This window comes from Colobus angolensis, unplaced genomic scaffold, assembly GCF_000951035.1.
Source record: "Colobus angolensis palliatus isolate OR3802 unplaced genomic scaffold, Cang.pa_1.0 Scaffold15, whole genome shotgun sequence".
Taxonomy (NCBI): domain Eukaryota; kingdom Metazoa; phylum Chordata; class Mammalia; order Primates; family Cercopithecidae; genus Colobus; species Colobus angolensis.
In genome coordinates, this window is record NW_012114599.1 from 10,554,772 (window position 1) to 10,576,727 (window position 21,956).

A 21,956-nucleotide genomic window follows, 5' to 3' on the forward strand; every position below is an offset into this window, starting at 1 on the left:
CCACCTCGCCCGGCTAATTTTTTGTATTTTTTAGTAGAGACGGGGTTTCACCGTGTTAGCCAGGATGGTCTCGATCTCCCGACCTCGTGATCCGCCCGTCTCGGCCTCCCAAAGTGCTGGGATTACAGGCTTGAGCCACCACGCCCGGCCCTCTTCAGCATTTTTTTAAGTATGCGAGGAAAGACACTGAACAACCTCACTTGAAGTCTATTCTGGGACTGCTTAAGCATATGCTGTAAGGCAGTCAGTCCCTGTGCAGATTATGCTCTTTTCATCTTGCTCTGATGCCACTGGAAAATGATTCCTTTACCTGAAGACAAGTTGATCTAACAGGGTAGACACACGCTGCCCCACACCATTTCCTGCCTTTAATGCTCTTCAGAGGGTCTTCCATTTTGATTTTTGATAATCCAATCTATGAACATTTTCATCAGGCTTCCCGCTGTAGAACTAAATAAAAGCATTCCTCAAAGAGTCAGGAAGGCAGGGCACCTGCTGGCCCATGCAGTCTGGGAATAGAAGAATGCTAGACTGAGATCTAACCCTGACTTCTTACTGTGGGGCCGTAGGAAAGCCAGGCCCCCTCTCTTGGCTTCCATTTTCTCATCTGTAGTATGAGGAGGCTTTCAAAGTCCTGGTAGCTCTAAAATACTGGGCTAAAATTTAACAGGATAATTCCAAATATCACTCAGCAGTGTGGTAACAAGGTGATATCACAACCAATGGCCTCCCTTCCCCAGCCCTCCAGCCCCCAAAGCCTTCTGTAACTGTTCTTTTGTTTAATCCAAACAAATCATCACCTTACCCTAAGCTGAAATTATGCTAAACAATTCATCATTTCTCAATCCCTAGTATTTTCACTATGCAGTTTTACCTATGTTTTAGTATTCAGGTCTTTAAGGAAAGGAAACAAAACTGACTTTTTTTCTTTCTTTCTTTTTCTGGCTAAATGAATGTCCCTGGTCACCCTTACATTTCTTTCCAACGAATACTGTCACTGGGCTGCTCCATGGTCACCTGAAACTCAGTCTGTTGAAATCACATTGGTATCTTTAACCTCTCCAGACTCCCCCTTCAGGTTCCCCTAGCTCTGCCACCAGCACCACCACTGACCCACGCTCAAGACCCTGGAATGATTGCCTCTTATCCTAAAATCCACCAGTTGTGAAATCCTTACAAGTCTTCCTCGGTAAGGTTTCTTTCATTTTCTCCTTTGTTTTTCATTGTCGCCTCTTTGGTTCAGCCCTGACTGTTTCATGCCTAAACATCTCTAGGAGCATCCTAGTTAGTTCATCCATCCTCTTCACTGCTACTACATTGTTTTCCTTTAAATGTCACTTAGATGATCTTTTGCTCCCGTTCAAAAACTGTAACAGGCATTTCCTTTTTTCTTTTTTTGATACAGTCTCACTCTGTCTCCCAGGCTGGAGTGCAGTGGTGCGATCTCGGCTCACTGCCCACCTCTGCCTCTCAGGTTCAAGCAATTCTCCCTGCCTCAGCCTCCCAAGTAGCTGGGATTACAGGCACCCACCACCATGCCTGGCTAATTTTTGTATTTTTAGTAGAGATGGGATTTTGACATACTGGCCAGGCTGATCTCAAACTCCTGACTTCAGGTGATCTGCCTGCCTCGGCCACCCAAAGTGCTGGGATGAAAGGCGTGAGCCACCGCACCGGGCCTGTTTTTTTGTCTTCATAAAATAAAATTGAGATCTCAAGGTCCTCCACAATGTCCCTGGCCCACCCCTCCAGCCTCATTTCTGATGTGTAGGAGGTCTGCCAGCCGCCTCAACCTTGTTCGCCACTTGGATTCCTACTTTGTCTCTCCCTCTCCCTGCTGCCTGGTCTGCCCCACTCACCCCACTCCAATGGACAAATCCTTACTCATTCTCCAAAGTCTAATGCACGCCCATTCCCTCTCTAGAACTTTCCCCTTCAATCCAATAGGAAATTATCTTTCCTTTCTTGGAATAACTATAAAACTCAATAGGAATCAAAACAAATTTTTCTACTGTTATTCATTTTATGTAAATAATCTCATTTTCTAAGTTAATTGTAAACTTCTTTGAGAAAAGAGGCTATTTTTTCCACCTCTTATTATCCCTGGTACATAGGATATATTCTAACATAGAGTAGAAGTTCAATAAAGGCTTGTTGACAAAGACACTACACTGTCCTAAACACTGGCAGTGGTAACTATCTAGCAAATAATCCCCCTCAACTAATGAATTATTGATCATTAATTGATAAGGTGTTCTCGCATCTAAAAATCATGGATGTAGAGATTAAGGGAGAAATAATTGGTAGAAGAAAATCCAGACTGGGAGACTAGAACAAAAGGATTTAGTGTTCTATCTAGGCCCTAAAGGACATTTGCAGAGTTGCAGGGTCATAAAATAGGATGATCTGCAATAGCTTAGCCCTTGTTATATATATTAGATTCTCATGTTTTAAATTTAGAAACAAACTCAATCCTTTTCTTCCTTCACCCACTTGGGAATGCACCTTAGAATCCTCACTGCCTGGTGTTTGTCCACTTCTTTCCTTTTAACACCTGGAGGGCTTGCCTTTGGCCCCTAGTGTCTGCCATTCATCTGTTCCTGAATGCTCCTGTCTCCAAAACAAGTTATGTGATGGGCTTTGAATGAGCCAGTAGATGCAGAATAAATCTAAAAAAACAAAAAAAAATCCATCCCTTAAAAATAGTATTTCCAGCCTAGTCCTTGCATCTTTAACTCCTTCCTATACATTTTTTAGCTTAGGTCCTTCCTTTAGCATGTGGTATAAATCTGGATGTAAAATTCACATGCAAAACAGATCCCTGCTTCTTAAAATCCTGTAAATTCAGTTATCATAGTTAAGTTTTAATGTACTGTTAATTGTCCATTGGTAAAAATTAAATAAATAAGTAGATGCAATACATTTGAGAAGTCATTAAAATGTTTAAAAGACTGTTTGGAATCATAGAAGCCCAGAGAAGCTGATTTGTGGAAATCCTGGGCTATAAGGAGTGTGAGGAGGAAGAGCTAGGGTGAACCTTGAGCTATGATTTATCTCCACTAAGACCTATTTCTTTCCTATCTCTTGGCAACTTCAGAGTCTTCTCAAATTGACAATATCCTCCTGCCTGACATCAAGGACAAAAAAGATCTATGGTCTCTGCTTAAATGTCACTTTATTAGAAAGGCCTTCTTTGACACATACATGTAAGAGAGGAGTCCTGGCCTCTATGCCCTATCTCCCTTTCACTGCTTTATTTTTCTCCACAACATTTACCAATCATATGATAATGTTATATATTTCTTTGCTCATTGACCATCTTGGCTTATCAGCGCCACCTCATGAGGGCTTGGACATTTTTGTTCACTCTGTATTCCCCAAGACCTAAACCAGTGTCTAGCACAGAATAGGCCTTGAATAAATAGGTGCTGAATAAATGAATAAACCAATCTCACAGTTTGGAAGGACCAAACGAAACAAAACTGCACCCACCACAACTACTTGCAATATGGGCTAAGGAATCAGTGTAGAGTGGTAAAGAAAATCAAACAGAAAGATTATACAGAGATCAGCCAGCCAAGCCCTGTCACTTTACAAATACAGAAAATGAGGTCCAGAGAGGATAAGTGACTTGGCCAAGTCATAAGCTCCTGTTTTGACAGAAAAAATAAAATGATTCACTATAGAGTCCCAATTTCTTATATACATATGATGATTATGGAATCGGATAACATGTCTTTCATCTCAGTGAGGCAGGCCTCAGAAGTAAGTGGTATAAAATGGCTGTCAGGTCAGATGCCTTGCCCAAATATATCAGCTTCACTGCCTGTCATCAACATTATGACTCTATTCCTTTGAATCTTGAGATATTTTTTAAAACACACTTTAATCTGTTCTCAGCTAATACTTCAGTCAGTTGAGAGCAACACCGAGAGCCACGCTAGTTGTTAATAGGGAGTAGAAATGGAGAATTTGAGTTTGAAGTCTGGAAGATGTGAATTAAAATCCCAAGTCCATGGTTTAAATAGCTGGTTGACCTTGGGAAAATTACTTACCCTCTCTGAGTCTGCTAGCTCAGTCTGGAATGACCGTAAGTCTCTAGTGGTGATTATTGCTATGCTTTGCAATTTGGTCCTAGTACAAAGCTGGAAGCTCAGCTCTAGCCTGAGATCAGTAGAGATAAGAGAACAAGCAAATGCAGAAGTCTCCTGAGGAGTCCAGATATAAAAGTCTTCCAGGATAGGGCTGTGTTAGCTTCCAAGGTCTGAAGCACCGAGCTCAGAAGTGAGCCCCACCGGGAGCTGGTTACTGCTGCAGCTGTCAGAATGGAGTGCTCCCATCCACAGCGCAGCCTCAGCCTAGCAGTAGGTAGGAAGGGAGCTCACCAGCAACCAGCTGCTTGGCAACTCTGGGCCTAAAGTTGGGGTTAGAGTGGGATGAAGGAGCTGCCCTGGCACCAATTTATCAGAGGTGCTAAAACATCCCTGGAAATGTGAGAGGGAGAAAACTAGATTTAGATTTATCAGGATTTCTCTTCAGGAAAGTCTCTTGTGTGATTGAATGGTATGCTTCCTTCTGGTAGTTTTACTGATCATGAAAAAGAAAGAAAACTAAATAAATAAAAAGAAAGAAATGCTTCGATAAGCCCCTTGAGGGCTGGCGTGTGTGTGTGTGTGTGTGTGTGTGTGTGTGTGTGTGTGTGTTTGGGGTGAGAGTAGGGTATCCTAAATGCAGGTTTGAACAGCAACACATGGTCACCAAAAAGCCTTTAGCCTTCAAAGAAGACAGTCTGGTTTTCTTGCGGGATTTTCATTTTGCTGAGTGGTGTAGCCAGTGTGAGGTCAGAGCTGAACTTTACTGATCCTGGACAGGAAGCTGAGCTGAGTACTGCTATCAGGAGCCTCCTCTTCCACCCTTCCTCCAGGAAGAGATCACTCTCTCTTCATTCAAGTGTGAGATATTGAAAGAAAATCCGTTTAAGCAAGTGCCTTACTTTTACTCTGCCTCAGGTATCTTAATTCAGCTCTGTCTGTGGGACCTTAATCTCAAATCTCAGAAACCCCATCTCACTAACTCCACCTCGTCGGCTCTGCAAATCGCTACCTCCCCATATCCTGTGGGACTGCTCCTCTAATCAGAATCTGGAGAGGTTGTCTGGGTGGAGCTCCTGGTGTGTCCCTGTAGCCAGTTAGACATTGGTTGATATGATTTTGCTTCTTGTAACAGCTAGTGACTGGACTAGCTGAATTTACTTGGTTTGTTCCTCTATTTCAGAGTAATTCAAATAAAACTTTATTGTAGTTAGTATATGTGATATACATGTGTAGATGATCACAGTTCATGCCTTTCACCAAACACTTTCATGCTTCTGTGCCTTTGTTCCTTCCATCTTCTATCCCTCAAATATCTTTCTTTATCTAATGAAATACTTCTCATCCTTCAGGGCTCAATTCAAGCACCTCTTTCTCTATGAAGCTTGCCCCTGTCCTCTAAGTCATAATTAGTCAATCCCTCTTCTACTACATTCTCAAACTGCATTATTAGTATTTTTTCCTGCCAGGAATTATAGGCAATAGTCTCTACGTATTTACTTATTTATTTTTCGAGATGGGGTCTTGTTCTGTTGCCCAAGCTGGAGCGAATGCAGTGGTATAATCCTAGCTCACTGCAGCCTCGATCTCCAGGGCTTAAGCAACCTTCCTACCTCAGCCTCCCAAGTAGCTGGGACTACAGGTGCACACCACCACACCAGACTAATTTTAAATTATTTTTTGTAGAGGCGAGGGCTCGCTTTCTTGCCCAGGCTGGTCTTGAACTCCTTGGCCTCAAGCAGTCCTCCCCCATCAGCCTTCCAAAGTGCTAGGATTACAGTCATGACCCACCGTGCCATTTCATATTCATATCCATTGTATCTGGCAGGTAATGATTTTTTTTAATTTCTTTTTTTTAAATCCACAAATTATAATTGTATATATTTAGAAAGCATAGTGCAATGTTATGATATATGTATTCAACACAGAATAAGTAAATCAAGCTAATTAGCCTACCTGTCACCTCATATATTTGTCATTGTTGTAGTGAGGACATTTCAAATTTATTCCCTTAGCAATTTTGAAATACACAATATATTAACTAAAGTCAGCCTGTTATGCAATAGATCTCAAAAATGTATTCCTCCTGTCTTACTGAAAAGTGTACCCTTTGACCAACATGTCTCCATTCACCCACCCACCCCCAGCCTCTGGAAACCATCATTCTACTCTTGACTTCCATGAGTTTGACTATTTAGATTCCACATATAAGTGAGCTCATGTAGTATTTGCTATTTGGTGCTGGCTTATTTCTCTGAGCATAACATCTTATGATCCTAGAGTGCTGGACTTGAAGCCTCAGAATAAACATGGCATATCTCCTTATAGTAGCAATTTTACTCTTCATATTAGCAATTTTACTTTTTATACTAATAATTTTACTTAATTTTCAGCAATTAAAAAATTATCAAATATTTTTAATGTTCAGATATTTTATGGAGGGGAGTGCAAAATTAGCTGGACTTTTAAAGATAACTACATTTAAATCATTTGTTCACATTCCTCTGACATGCGAACTATTTGCAGTGGGCACTCAACACAAGTTTGAGTTGAATTTAATTTCAGGAGATGTTTATAATCAATTATTTCTTTCCCTAAAAAACTCCACAGAACTTTATTTATTCATATTAATAGCAAGAAGACCATTCTTTTTTTAAAAAAATTAATGAGTTAGAAAAGGCAAACTGGAAAAATCAATGTTATTTCACCTAAATTGTAAATTTTGGTTTAACAAAGCTCACTATTTAAACACGCCTGAGAAACCTTTCAGAGCACTACCCTTTGGCAAAGACCAAATGATTCTTTGTATTTAAAAAAATTTTCATAAGATATATTATACACATAAAATAACATATGCAATACATGCACAGTTTACTTTTCCAAGTCTTTACAGTATCTGATAAGTAAAAAATTTAACTGAATAATAAATAATAAGTATTTATCCAGTGAAATATCCTTGCGACTTTATGAAGCCACTGCCAAGAAGTAGGGCGTAAAACTAATACTTTCCTTTTTTTAAGTATATCAGGTTAAGTACAGCCAAATAGAAATGAATCAGCTATGATGTTATCTGCAAGCCTTACTTTATACTACATTGCTTTCAAATCTCAATTATAAAAGCAATACATGCTTAATGTAGAGATGTTAAAAGCCTGACCCACTGGACCCTCTTTTTCCTTCCTGCTCATTGTAGGTGGAAGGGTCAATGGGAAGTCCCATGGCCCATCTGGAGCGCCTGGAAGACAACAGAGGGCATGACAGTGGCTAAATCAGGAGTGAGCGATCCACCTTGAGTGACTGACACTAGCTTGCCTGTGCATGGGACTTACTGCAGCCAAGGAGTCAATGTGCTGCCCAAATTTTGTGTTTGACATATATCCCTTTTATCTCATACAGTTTCAGAACTTTATTCTCCCAACTTCCTTTGTAAAAGCAATGGCTTTCCCATCAATTCCATTTTATTTTAGCAATATATATTTTAAACAATATATCATGTAGTCAATGATCCCCTCCAAAATCAGAATCCAATGGTCTTATCTACTTTGTATACCTTATTCCATCATCCAAATTATTATTCCCATGATGATTTATTTAGCCATGCACTAATATAGACTTTCTGCCTACCGATGAAAGTCTTGATCAAAATCACTCCATGACTCTTGAAGTTCAGATGTCCTAAATCAACAGAAAAACCCCTTTGAGTTCTGGCTTCTGCCCAGCTCTGCAGACTCATCTTTAGTCGCTCCCATACACACTGGGCTCCTATCATAAAGACAGTCATGGTTCCCCATCTATTCTAGCCTCTGGGGTTGTTCCCTGTGTGGACATCCTTCCCCTGCACCAGGCTAGCTGTCAAACTCCTAATGTCCTTCAAAATTTTGTGCAAATGTCATTCTTCCCTGTCTTTCTTGATATGTCCCAGGAGAGTTAAGCCCTGTTTTTCTGTGCTGTAGTACAGCATCTCGTCTACACTTCCATTATAGTATTTCTATCAAACTATACATTTAAAAGTCTCACTTCTACAAGATCAGGGGTCCATACTCTCAAGGTTTCCACAAATCCTTAAATTATAGGCAAAATTGTATAGGTTCATTTTCTTCTTGGGAAAGAGTTCAGAGCTCACAGCAGTCTCTCAAAGGAGTCTATAATTACTCTCTCAAAAATAAACTTAGAAACCACTGCACTAGATTGTGAGTCCCTGGGAAACAGAGAGTGAGTTCTAGAGTTCTTTGAGTCTCTGCAGATAGATGCCTAATGTTAGCTGAATGAGCATTTCAGTTATTGTTTAGAGGTAGATGCTTATTCTAGTAAAGATATATAGTAAATTCAACCTCCTCTGTTTTTTTATTTAAGTAGATAGAAAGTGTGATTATGTGAAAAGTATGGATATTTTTCATACATTCAAGTGTGATACTGTGAAAATCCTTCCATATCTTTCTCCTGCCAAATGTATGATGAAAAGTACACTGGGTTGGGCCAGGTGTGGTGGCTCCTGCCTGTAATCCCAGCACTTTCGGATGCCGAGGCGGACGGACCACTAGGCTAGGAGTTTGAGACCAGCCTGACCAATATGATGAAACCCCATCTCTACTGAAAATACAAAAATTAGCTGGGCGTGGTGGTGTGCGCCTGTAGTCCCAGCTACTTGGGAGGCTGAGGCAGAAGAATCACTTGAACCCGGGAGGCGGAGGTTGCAGTGAGCCAAGATTGTGCCACTGCACTCCAGCCTGGGTGACAGAGCGAGACTCAGTCTCAAAAGAAGAAAAAAAAAAAATTACGCTAGGCAAAAAGAAAGATATGGAAGGATTTATACCAAACTACTAACAGTGGTTATGCTTGGAAAGAGGAATGGGGTTAGGGGTAGGACGGGCTTTTAAATCTTACTTAAACTCTTCTGTCATGATCATGTTTGTATTTTATTTTACAATGAGCACTTTTGGGTTTTGAAACTTAAAAATAGTGTTTTAAATTATGAGACTTTTTTCTTAAGTGTGTCAGACATCTAGCTTCCAATCCCAGCTCTGCTACTTATTTCGTTTTAGGACTTGGGAAAGTTAATCTTCCTAAGCCTATGCTCCCTCAACTGTCAAGCGGGCATAATGGTTACCTAGCCCACATGGTTATTAAGTGACAAAGCCCAGCATGAAGTAGGAACTCAGAATACATCACTTCAATGGAAAGTAAATGTGATCTGTTTTTCGCAATCATCAAAGACATCCAAAATAGAACTTAATTAAAACATAGTGTGACTGAGCGCAATGGCTCACACCTGTAATTCCAGCACTTTCGGAGGCCAAGGCAGGCAGATCACTTGAGGTCAGGAGTTCAAGACCAGCCTGGCTAACACGGTGAAACCCTGTCTCTATAAAATTTCAAAAATTAGCTGGGCATGGCGGCGTGAGCCTGTAATCCCAGCTACTTGGGAGGCTGAGGCAGGAGGATTGCTTAAACCTGGAAGGCAGAGGTTGCAATGAGCTGAGATCATACCACTGCACTCCTGGGCGACAGAGCAAGACTCTGTATAAACGAAACAAAAGAAACAAACAAAAACATAGTTCATTCTTGTCTCAATGCTATAAGCATTCATATATGCAATCAAGTCTGATGCAACATAGCTGGTTTAGAAGGTGGCTATTTGCCCTTTCTGCTAGCTAATTAAGTCATCTCACAATTTGTTTATTTGATGGTTATCAAACCAAGAAGGGTTATAAAATTCTATAAAGAAATTTATAATACTTCTGCTTCAAGAATGATCACTGGTTTAAGCTAAGCTCTCAGTTTGCCTGTGTTCTTATTAGAAAACAGTTCTTTGCAATTTTCACTCACCTCGTGCCCTGTCTCCACTGGGAGACATCACAGCATGTTTTTTGAAGTCTTCTTCTTGTTTTCTCTAGAAGTTCTGTAAAAAACAAAACGCCATTGATAATGATAGCTACCTTGCATTTTATCCGTCATTTTTTCCCTATAATTTTGTAATTAAAAGTTCTTATTATATATACAATTCACTGTTGTTAAAAATTTCTAATAGGTAAAAAACATATACAGTAAAAAAGTAAAAGTCTTTGTTTCTTTTAGTCTTTTAATTTTTAAGTCACTTGGTATTGAGTAAGTACAATCACCTCAGTATTCATATGTTTGGGGGACTCATAAAAATAAACTTCTATGTATTTAAAAACATAGCTGGAGAACTCCAACATGGCTTAGGGGGTGTTGCTGAATCAGAAGAGTTCAAAGCAGTTGATGCGACCTTAAAATATTGAAAGCCACAAATCTAGAGTCTTTTCTAATATTCCACATTAAATCACCTACTTCAAGTGACAAGTGAAATGCGTTTGTAATAGGTTTTTCTTTAGGGCCCAATTGAAGTGATCTATACTCAAAATTAAGAACAAATCTATTTAGAAAACATTCTGTGATTTATATAATTTTTGCTGCAGTACAGGCAGTTTGGCCAATTCACCGAATCTTCCTGGACTTTGGTTTCCTGACCTGTATGATTGGCTTAGTAATACTCGCCTCACAGTGTGGATGTGAAGATTCAAGGACATGAAGCCCGGAGGGAGGGAGACTGGGATATAGAGTGCGGGGAGGGGCAAAGCCTTACTTGGTCACCTTTTGTCATTTTATCAAGAGGCCTTTATCCTGGGTGAATCTGTTTATTCCCAGCTTGGCTTGCTCTTTTTTTCCTTTAACTTAACAGATTTTTTTTTTCTTAAAAGATTACTTTTGTACATAATGCTGTACTTTGTCTAAAGGAATATGAGGCCATGTAAGGCCTGATACTGGCTCTGACAGACACTGCGAGTTACTACCCAGGATTCATTCTCCTCTTTTTTTTTGGAAACCCAGTTAAAAGACTGTATTCCCCCTCTTCCTCACAGCTAAGTGTAACCATGAGACTAGATTTCTACCCATGCAATACAAGGAGAAACACTGAGTGACCACTAGGAAGTTTCCTAAAAGGGAGAACACACCTTTTTTCCCCATTCCTCATTCTTGCTGGCTGAACACCAGTGAGATAGGTGGAGACCTAGCAACATTTTTGGACCAAGAGGTGATATACTAAGGATGGTAGAAGAGCAAGATGAGAGGAACCTGGGTGCCTCACACCAAGGAACTCATCTAACAGCACTGGACTGCCTACCTTTGTGGGGTTTTTTGTTTGTTTGTTTGTTTTTAATGTAAGAGAGAAATACACTTCTAGCTTGTTTAAGCCTCTATTCTTCCCACCTCCCCCCACCAACCCCGGCATATACAGATTAACCCAATCCTTACTGATATGCTGGTCTTCTGGCAAGCTATCCAGAGCCCAAAAGCAAAAAAATTTTTTTTTTTTTTTTTAATAAAAGGCAGGTTTTCTCTCTGAAGCCCAGGCTGGAGTGCAGTGGTGTGATTGTGGCTCACTGCAGCCTCAACCTCCCGGGCTCAAGCAATCCTCCTGCCTCAGCCTCTGAGTAGCTGGAACTACAGGTGCATGCCACCATGCCTGGCTAATTTTTTGTTTTTGTTTTTTGTTTTTGGTAGAGATGGGGTTTTGCCATGTTGCCCAGGCTGGTCTTGAAGCGATCCCAGTGTCTCGGCCTCCTAAAGTGTTGGGATCACAGATATGAGCCAGCCTGGCAAGAATGATTTTTAATTCTGGAAAATTTTCTCATATTTCCTTGGAGCCTACGTGTGCTTTCTGCTTATTAACAACAAAGACTTCAGAAGTCTTCCCACTCCAGCCCTTGTTTGTGCCCTGTCTCCCTTGAATTGCCTACATTTTAGATATTACTCACTCATTTGAGCTCCTCAGATAGAAACCTGGAAAACGAGGCAACTCAATTGGGAAAAAAAGAAAGAAAGTTTGGCTAACCCCTAAAAAGGGGTTTAAACAGAGTTCACATGCATTCAACAAGTATTTAATAAACATATACCATATAAAAGGCATTGTACCAGGTGTTGGGAGAAATGCAAGGATGTCATTGTTTCTGCTTCCAGTCTAGTAGGGAAGACGAGACACACAAATAACTGTAACATGTCATGGATTGTGACAAATGAAAAACAAAAGTGTAAAGTGCCTAAAATTTTCAGAGAAAAGATGCATTCCCTTGTGGAGATTAGAGAAAGCTTCATTAAGAAGATAGGATTTGAGCCAGGCTTTGCACGATATGTAAAAATGGTCAAAAGGTGATCACCAGAGGGGCCAGCCACAGTGGCTCACACCTGTAATTCCAGCATTTTAGGAGGCTGAGGTAGGTTGATCACTTGAGCTCAGGAGTTCGAGGCCAGCCTGGCCAACATGGTGAAACTCTGTCTCTACTAAAAATACAAAAACATGGTGGCGGGTCTCCACTCTCAGGAGGCTGAGGCAGGAGAATCGCTTGAACCCAGGAGGCAGAGGTTGCAGTGAGCCGAGACTGTGCCACTGCACTCCAGCCTGGCGACAGGGTGAGACCCTGTCTCAAAAAAAAAAAAAAAAAAAAAAAGAGGATTACCAGAGGAACAAAGCACAAGGCCTAGGTGGACTTAGGAACCCTAGGGAGCAAGGAAGGTAGAGTAGAAGATGAGGTTAGACAGGTAGATTGGGGGCAGATAGAGGGCCTTAAATCTCTTCTTTGGAGCTTGCTCTGCAGTGGAGAGAATGAGTCATTGAAAATGTTTAAGCAGAGGTATAACAAGATCACATATCTCTGGTAAGAAGATGACTGTGGCACAGTAGAGGAAAGAGCAGGTGCAAAGAGGCCAGTGAGCAGGCACCTTTAATAACGCAAGTAAAAGATGATGATGACCTGAATTAGGGAAGTGACTCTTAGAAAGGAAAGGAGGGCACAGATAGAAGTAACATTTCAAAGGTTGCTCCATGAGCCAAACGTATGCTTCACCCAAGAAAAAGAGTTAGATATTCACTCTCAGATTCAGAAGGAGGAAATATGTCCATAAGATAATTTTTAAAATTACTCTAAACTTATTTGAACCAGGAGACTAAAAGGAGGCTGAATATGCTATAATAATGAACTTGTTGGTTCTACAATTTTAGCAGAACCTTAACTTTTGTTTTTCCCATATGTCAGTTGGGGGTGCACTGACTAACTCTGCTACGAGATGGGGAAAGCACATTAAAAAAAAATCTCAAAAAAGAAATACAGCCATCCTTTCTGTCCCATTGTTCATCCTTTGCCCAGGTGTTAAGGTACTTAGCAGATGTCAGTTAGGTTTTTCTCCAGTTATCTATTCACCCACCTTTAGGCATCATCTCTACCCACCCCACCTACTCACACACTCCATAAGAAACCCAATGAAAATTTATGAGGAGGAGATTTTTTAGAGAGCGTAAGAATTTTCCAGTATTTGCTTTATTGCTCGCTAAAACCATGCCAGCATAGCCCGGGGAAAGGTGGAAAGGGCTGGCATTACCCCATATAAGGGAATTATATCCTCAAATCATTTGAGATAAGTAGGCCCCAAAGACAAATCCACAACAGTTACTCCCTCATTCTCAGGAAATAAATTCTAGAGATTTCTTCAAATGGATACATTTGAGAATTCAATTAGCTGCCACTTTCTCTTTTTCTGATTATTTCAGGAAGCCTCAAACAGATGTTAATACTTACTACCCTGTCTTTTTGTCAATAAAGGCACGAACAGACAACAAAATAATCATGAACATACCAATCAGAAGAGTGCTTCCTGTAATATTAGCATTTATGATTTGTTTTGTTCATCTTATTTGGGGCATTCAAAGTGCTTTACAAATAACAAAATGAGGGTTTTTTTCTGTCTGTGACTCCCAAGGTGATTCCTGGCACTCTCAAAAGGAACAAGTGATTAGTCAAGTCCTTGGGGCCCAGCAGGAGTAATGTGATGCATGTTGGTTCAACTATGTTTCACACTCATGTAAATTACGTGTGTGAGGGGGGTGGGGAATCTTCCACACTGTCCTTGAGAAGATTAGCAAGAATTATGAACTTAAAGATTCTTACATTTATAAAAATCCAAAGAGAAATATTGAACAAATCATACTCCAGTCCTAAAATCAAAATCTAAGGACCTTAACCTGTGGTCCCAGGAACAGGGTTTCAGGTCACCTGTAATTCTCCTGAAATTGTATGCAAAATTTTGTGTGATTATATCTTTTTTTTTTTTTTTTTTGCAGAAATGGTGGACTGGTTTCTGAAGATTCTAAAAGCAATTCTTGACACCAAAAAGGTTAAGAACTGCTGTCATTAAAGAAAAAGAAAGGAAGGAAGAGGGAGGGAGGAAGGGAGGAAAGGAGAGAGGAAGGGAAAGAGGAAGATCAGTTGATCTCTGTATCCACAACTGGCCTGCTATGTTGAAGTACACCCTTATACACAGAGAAAAGGGAAGGTAAATAAAGGGAATTAAGAAAAAGTTAACAATAAGGCCAGGCATGGTGGCTCACGCCTGTAATCCCAGCACTTTGGGAGGCTGAAGTGGGAGGACTGCTTGAGATCAGGAGTTCAAGACCAACCTTGGCAACATGACAAAATCCCATCTCTACAAAATATACAAAAATTAGCCAGGTGTGGTGGTGTACACCTGCAGTCTCAGCTACCTATGGGGGCTGAGTTGGGAGGATCGCTTGAGCCCAGATGACAAAGTGAGACCTTGTCTAGAAAAAGAAAAGAAAAGAAAAAAAACAGAATAGTATGATCATCTTCTTTCAAAAGCCTCCGAGTTTTCAAATGAGTTTAGATTGCATTTTCAGAGCCCATGGTATGAAAAATGTAGACATTAATTACTTAAGTTGGTGAAAAATGTTTAGAATAAATATTAATCAAAAACTTTTTTATCTAGCATAAATTTCTGATCATTATGTTGAATCCTTCAGAAGTAGCCTTCAATGAAATAGCTATTCCATTTATAGCAATATGATTTTGTATTAAAAGGGGCTATTAAAATTATAAAAGGGTGATATAAAGAGAGATTTCTACATATTCAGAATACTATTTCAGCATACAAAAACTCACATAATTCCAATACTAATTATAACAGAATGCTATTCTCACTTAAGTAAAGACAGTGTTTAAGTGAAACTCAGTTCTTCTCATTACACACCAAAGCCCCATGAAGTGCTTAGAATTAGGTTTCACCAATAAAGCCCCCATGTAATTAATCAGTACACATTTCCAATCAGGATGTGTTTTTTGTTCTGTACGTGGAGGAGTGAATGCTGAAGATTCCTCTATTCTTTTTCTGTGTTAGAAAGGAATAAACCAATCTCCCTCCATCCCTAATCTTTTTCATTCTTTAATTATTCTTAATCCCAAAGAGGCATGTCCATGTCAGATTTATGCTACCTAGCATCCTTTCTTTAAGACTGTTCTCAAAATTTAACTCAGCTTCAACTATATTTATTAATATGCAGAACAACTTCAGTCTCCAGTTTATTGATAACCTGCAAAGCGCAGTTAAGACATAATATAAAAATTAAGCAAGGAAATAAATGAAGGTTTTACAAATTGTTATAACTTTTAAATAAAAGTTATTTCTTTGAATGGCTACCTTAAATAAATGTTAGCATATATCGAATTTAAATTAGTACACCATATGGTAAGGATTGATGGGTTTTCATCTCTTATAAAATTGTTTCCCCTTTCAGTGCCCCTTAAAGCATATAAAAGCGCATACTTACCCCATGTTGCTTGCGGTGGTTATATCATCCTCAGATCAAGGCTTATCTGGGTTCTGAATTAACTTAAAGGTTATAAAAAGAAGCAGTAGAGAGGTTTGACTTTCCCTGAAACGAGACCGTAGTATGCTAACCAGGCTTTTAAATGATGAAAACTAGTGTCTCTTCTAATTATATAAGCTCCAGGTCAAATTCTAGCATCAACTAATCAAATAACTGAACTGCATTTAGTTTCAGTGAGTAAAAGGAAGAAATCCATTTAGGAGGAATATCTTTGGTATATTAGAAAATTGAAAAGTTGTACATTGAAAAGTTATTAATATAGCAATACAAGTTAAATATTTTAAGAGTAAAATGTATATCTTGCTGCCTTAAATAAATAAAAAAAAATTAGGGAAAATTTAGTTTGCAGCAAAACAGATACTTTTCTATATTTTCCAGAAGTTTTTGAATTTAAATTATAGGTCCTGGTCCCTGAAAACATCTTCTCACCTTATCTTAACTTGTCCAGTATTTATCTCTTCATAAATTTCCATATAATAATAATATTTAATTCTAAAGCCATGCCAGCTAATGTTAAGCAACATATGCAAAAGTGTCCAATTCTTAAAATCTATCTTTGAAAACTTATAAATAGGGTGTTTTGAAATTAACCATAAGGCTATTATTATGAGAAACTAACAAAAATGCCATTTTTATTTTAACATTTTAGAAGACATTGCAACCAAATTTGTGCCAGTACAGCAAAAAATAAAAATATACATTTTTTGGCAATGATATATTGAGAAATACAAATATTCAGAAGATTTTGAATAGAGAAATATGACAAAGAAGTTATGTATTGCATACACTATTTTTGTCAGTTTTAGAATATAGAGTTTCAGCCAAAAAATTCAGGTCTTCATTGTAATTTTTAAAATGTAGTTGACATATACTGCTCTGGAAATGTTTAAATTATTTTATGTAAAAAGTAAAGAGGTTTTCTGGACATAGAATATATGACAACACACAGATCTACTTTTTCAGAAATTGAGATATAATTTACATATCATACATAAAATTTGTCCCTGTAAAGTGAACAATTCAGTGGTTTTTAGTATATTTTCAAGACTGTGCAACCATCACCACTGTCTAATTCTGGAAACCTCATGCCTCCCAATCCCTTCCTCCCCTGGCAACCACTAATCTATTTTCTGTCCCTAAGGATTTGCCTATTCAGAGCATTTCACATAAATGGAATCATACAATATGTGGCCTTTTGTGACTGGCTCCTTTTACTTAGTACAATGTTTGTTTGTTTGTTTGTTGTTTTTGAGATGAGGTTTGGCTCTGTCACCCAGCCTGGAGTGCAGTGGCATGATCTTGGTTCACTGCAACCTCTGCCTCCTGGGCTTAAGCAGTCCTCCCAAGTAGCTGGGACTATAGGCATGTGCCACCACACCTGGCTAATTTTTGTATTTTTTGTAGAGATGGGATTTTGCCATGTTGCCCAGGCTGGTCTCAAACTCCTGGACTCAAGCGATCCACACACCTTGGCATCCCAAAGTGCTGGGATTACAGGATGAGCCACTCTGTCTGGCCAATACAATGTTTTTGAAGTTCATCCATGTTGTAGTATCAGTACTTCATTTTTTATGGTTGAATAATATTCCATTATATGGACATTTTGTTTATACATTCATTAGTTGATGGACATTTGGATTGTTTCCAGTTGGGGCTATTATAAATGTCTTAGTCCATTTGAACTGCTATAAGAAAATACCTTAGACAAGGTAATTTGTAAACAACACAAATGTATTGCTCACAGTTCTGGAGGCTGTTAAGTCCAAGATCAAGGCACTAGCAGATTTAGTGTCTGATAAGGACTTGCTTTCTTCTTCAAAGACGGCACCTTCTTGCAGCATTCTCTTGTGACAGAAGCAGCAAGCAATCTCCTTCACATCTCTTTTATAAGGGCATTAATCCCATCCATAAGGGCTCTGTCCTTATAACCTAATCACCTCCTAAAGGCCTCAACTCTTAATACTACCACAGTAGAGATTAGGTTTTTGTTGTTGTTGTTTTTAGACAGAGTCTCGCTCTGTTGCCCCTGCTGGAGTGCAGTGGCACCATCTTGGCTCACTGCAGACTCCACCTCCCAGTTTCAAGCAATTCTTGTGCCTCAGCCTCCCGAGTAGCTGGGATTGCAGGCGCACACCACCATGCCTGGCTAATTTTTGTATTTTTAGTGGAGAAGAGGTTTCAGCAGGTTGGGCAGGCTGGTCTCAAACTCCTGACCTCAAATGATGCACCCACCTTAGCCTCCCAAAGTACTGGGATTACAGGCGTGAGGAAATTAGGTTTAAACATGAATTTTGGAGGGACACATTCAGACTATAGCAATGAGTAACGTTGCTATGAACATTCGTGTACAAGTTGATTCCTTGCGTACATACCTAGGAACTGCTGAGTCATGTAGTAACTCTATGTCTAATATTTTGAGGAACTGTATTCCACAGCAGCTGCACCATTTTATATTCCCACTGCAAATGTGTGAGGGCTCCAGTTTCCCCACATCATTGCCAATCTTTGTATTGTCTTTTTTTTATTTTTTATTTTTATTATTTTTTTAATATAGCCATGCCACCAAACAATGCATGTTCTCACTTAAAAGTGGGAGCTGAACAATGAGAACACATGGACACAGGGAGGAGAACAACACACACTGGGGCCTGTTGCGGGAGCAGGGGAAGGGAGAGAGCATCAGGAAAAATAGCTAATGCTTGCTGGGCTTAATACCTAGGTGATGGGTTGATAAGTGCAGCAAACCACCATGGCACACATTTAGCCATGTAATAAACCTACACATCCTGTACATGTACCCCAGAACTTAAAATAAAATAAACTAATAAAATAAAAATAGCTATCCCAGTTGATGTGAAGTGGTATCTCATGGTGGGTTTGTGGGTTTAAAGTGCATTTCCCTTAAGAGTAAGTATGTTAAGCATTTTTTTGTTTACTTATTGGCCATTTGTATATTTTCTTCAGAGAAACATCTATTCAAATTCTTTGCCCTTTTTTTTTTTGAGATGGGCATCTCGCTCTGTCACCCAGGCTGGAGTGCAATGGTGCAGTCTCAGCTCACTGCAACCTCTGCTTCCCATGTTTAAGCGATTCTCCTGCCTCAGCCTCCTGAGCAGCTGGGATTACAGGTGCCTGCCATCACGCCCAGCTATTTTTTGTATTTTTAGCAGAGATGGGGTTTCGCCATGTTGGCCAGGCTGGTCTTGAATTCCTGATCTCAGGTGATCCACTTGCCTCAGCCTCTCAAAATGCTGGGATTAGAGGTGTGAGCCACTGCCCCCCGCTTCTTTGCCCATTTTAAAAATGGTTGTTTTTTTTTTTAATTGTTGGGTTGTAAAAGTTCTTTATAAATTTTGAAAACTAGACTTTTTATCAATGTCATAATTTTTATTGCTATGGTTTCTGGAAATCTGGAGGTAGCAGTGAGCTCAACCAGTGGGGTGGGGGTGAGAGAGAGGACCACAGGACTACGCCTTTATTAAGGTCCATGGATGTTATCCCTTAGGCTTTCCCTCTGGGGTTGTGGATTGGCTAGTTTAAAGAAAACATGTGGAAAGAGGGAACTTATTTTTGCATGACTTATGTTGACCTTTAGGTTTTATCACGGTCAGCACCTGTGAGATGTGTTGGGTTTGGGTCAGCAGGGTAAGGAACAAGTGGGCTGTATTGCAAACAACTACAAGGGGAAGGAAAGTTTTAACTAGGCCAACAGTAATGGGATATGACTGGACGTCAGACAACTTATGTCAAGCCTAAAAATGGATGCTGAGGCAGTGACTATATTAAGCAAATTTCTGACAGATATGATTTGCAAGTATTTTATCCCATTGTGAGGATGGTATTTTCATTTTCTTGATAGTCTCCTTTAATGTATACTTTTTTAAAGATAGAAGTAACAAGAGTTAGCATCCTTGCCTTGTTCCCAATCTTAGAGTAAAAGCTTTTCAATTTTTCACTGTTGAGTATGATATTAGCTGTGGGCTTTTTATATATGACCTCTGTTATGCTTAGGTAATTTCCTTCTATTCCTAATTTGTTGAGGTTTTTTTTTTTTTTAATAATGAACAGGTGCTCAATTTTGTTAAATGCTTTTTCTGCATCTGTTGAGGTGATTATGTGATTTTAATCCTTTATTCTGTTAATGTGGAATATCACATTAGTTGATTTTTGTATGTTGAACTATCCTTGCATCCCAGCGATAAATCTCACTTGGTCATGGTATACGACCCTTTCCAAATGTTGTTGGAAACAGGGGAAAATCTTCATGACATGTGTCTTTGCAATGATTTCATGGATAATGACACCAAAAGCACAGGCAACAAAACAAAAAGTAAACAAGTGGGGCTACATCAAACCAAAATCTTCTGCACAGCAAAGGAAACAATCAACAGAGTGAAAAGGTAACAACCTACAGAATGGGGTAAAAATATCTGCAAATCATATATCAGATCAGGATTTAATCTGTAAAATATATAAGGAATTCTTACAACTCAATGGTAGCAAAAAATTAATAATCTGATTTAAAAATGGATTAGGAACTGAATAGACATTTTTCCAAAGAAGACATATAAATGGTCAATAGGTATTTGGAAAAATGCTCAATGTCACTAATCATCAGAGAAATAGAAATCAAAACCACAATGAGATATCACCTTATACCAGACAGCATGGCTATCACCAAAAACAAAAAACAAATGCTAAGGAACTGGATAAATTGAACCCTTGCAGTTTCGTCTCTCTAAACTCTCAAATCCTTGGCTGGAATTACCCCAAAAAGCAGTGGCAGGGGGATTTCCCACAAGGGAGTCTCCAACTGTCCTGAGATAGGGCTAGCTGGAATACCAAAGAAAAACACTCTTTAAGCTCTAGGGTGATCAGTCCAAAGAATGTATTAGGGAAACTTCCGTACAGAGTGCTGCAGCAATCGCTGAGAGAGAAAAGGAATGTTATACCTTTTCTGTATGTCTGCAGCAAGGGGATCAGAGTCTGGAGTTTCTATGACAGTTTGAGAAATTTGGCTCAAGGCTGGGGGCCAGTTTCAGTGTTTTGAGCAACAACCCAAATACCTTTCTCAGTGCCTGGAAATGTTCAAGGCCCAGTTTGCATTCAAGCCTGCTGAGAAAAACCTGTAGCCAGCCAGGTCACAGAGTAGTCAAAGTACTCTGTGATTTTCAGTAAGGGCAAAGAAAGAAAGTGGGAAGAACTGGATTACCATACACTTGCCCACTGTTGCTGGGAATGCAAAGTGGTGCAGCTGCTATGGTAAATGCTATGGAGGTTCCTCAAGAGATTACAAATATAACTACTGTGCTTGCTTTGGCAGAACATATACTAAAATTGGAATGATACAGAGAAAATTAACATGGCCCCCGTGCAAAGATGACATGCAAATTTGTGAAGTGGTCCACATTAAAATAATAATAAATAAATAAATAACAACAACAACAAAACTATTGTATGAGTCAGCAATCCTACTTCTGGGTGTTTATCCAAAAAGAATTGAAGCCAGGTACAGTGGCTCATGCCTATAATCCCAGCACTTTGGGAGGCCAGGCAGGCCAGCAGTTCAAGACCAGCCTGGCCAACATGGTGAAACTCCATCTCTACTGAAAATACCAAAAAATTAGCCAGGGGTGGTGGAGCACACCTGTAATCTCAGCTACTTGGGCGGCCAAGGCACAGGAATCGCTTGAACCCAGGAAGCAGAGGTTGCAGTCAGCCGAGATCACGCAATAGCACTCCAGCCTGGGCAACAGTGAGACTCCTCTGTCTCAAAAAAAAAAAAAGGAATTGCTATCAAGATCTCAAATAAATATTAATACCCTAAGTTCACTGCAGCACTCTTCACAATAGCCAAGATGTGGACAAAACATCCACCACAATGAATAAAGAAAATGTGGTATATACATACGATAGAATACCATTCAGCCTTAAAAGAGAAATCCTGTGATTTGTGACAACATGGATGAACCCTGAGGACATTATTCTAAGTGAAATAAGCCAGTCACAGAAAAACCAGTACTGTATGACTCCACTTTTAAGTATGCGGTATTTAAAACAGTCAAATTTGGCCATGTTGGGTGGCTCACGCCTGTAATCCCAGCACTTTGGGAGGCCAAGGCGGGTGGATCAGGAGTTCGAGACCAGCCTGGCCAACATGGTGAAACCCC

At 39.6% G+C, this 21,956-nt stretch overlaps 1 protein-coding gene across 1 annotated transcript in view; it reads right to left on the reverse strand.

Annotated features, from left to right (window-relative positions):
• Window positions 1-21,956, reverse strand: part of ARHGEF33 (Rho guanine nucleotide exchange factor (GEF) 33) — a 95,586-nt gene that overhangs the window by 70,751 nt on the left and 2,879 nt on the right. Inside the window, exons 3-4 of the mRNA XM_011936030.1 lie at window positions 15,727-15,831; window positions 9,918-9,990 (exon numbers count right to left, since the gene is read on the reverse strand). The gene's annotated coding sequence lies outside the window, so the exon portion shown is untranslated. The remainder of the gene's footprint in view (window positions 1-9,917; window positions 9,991-15,726; window positions 15,832-21,956) is intronic.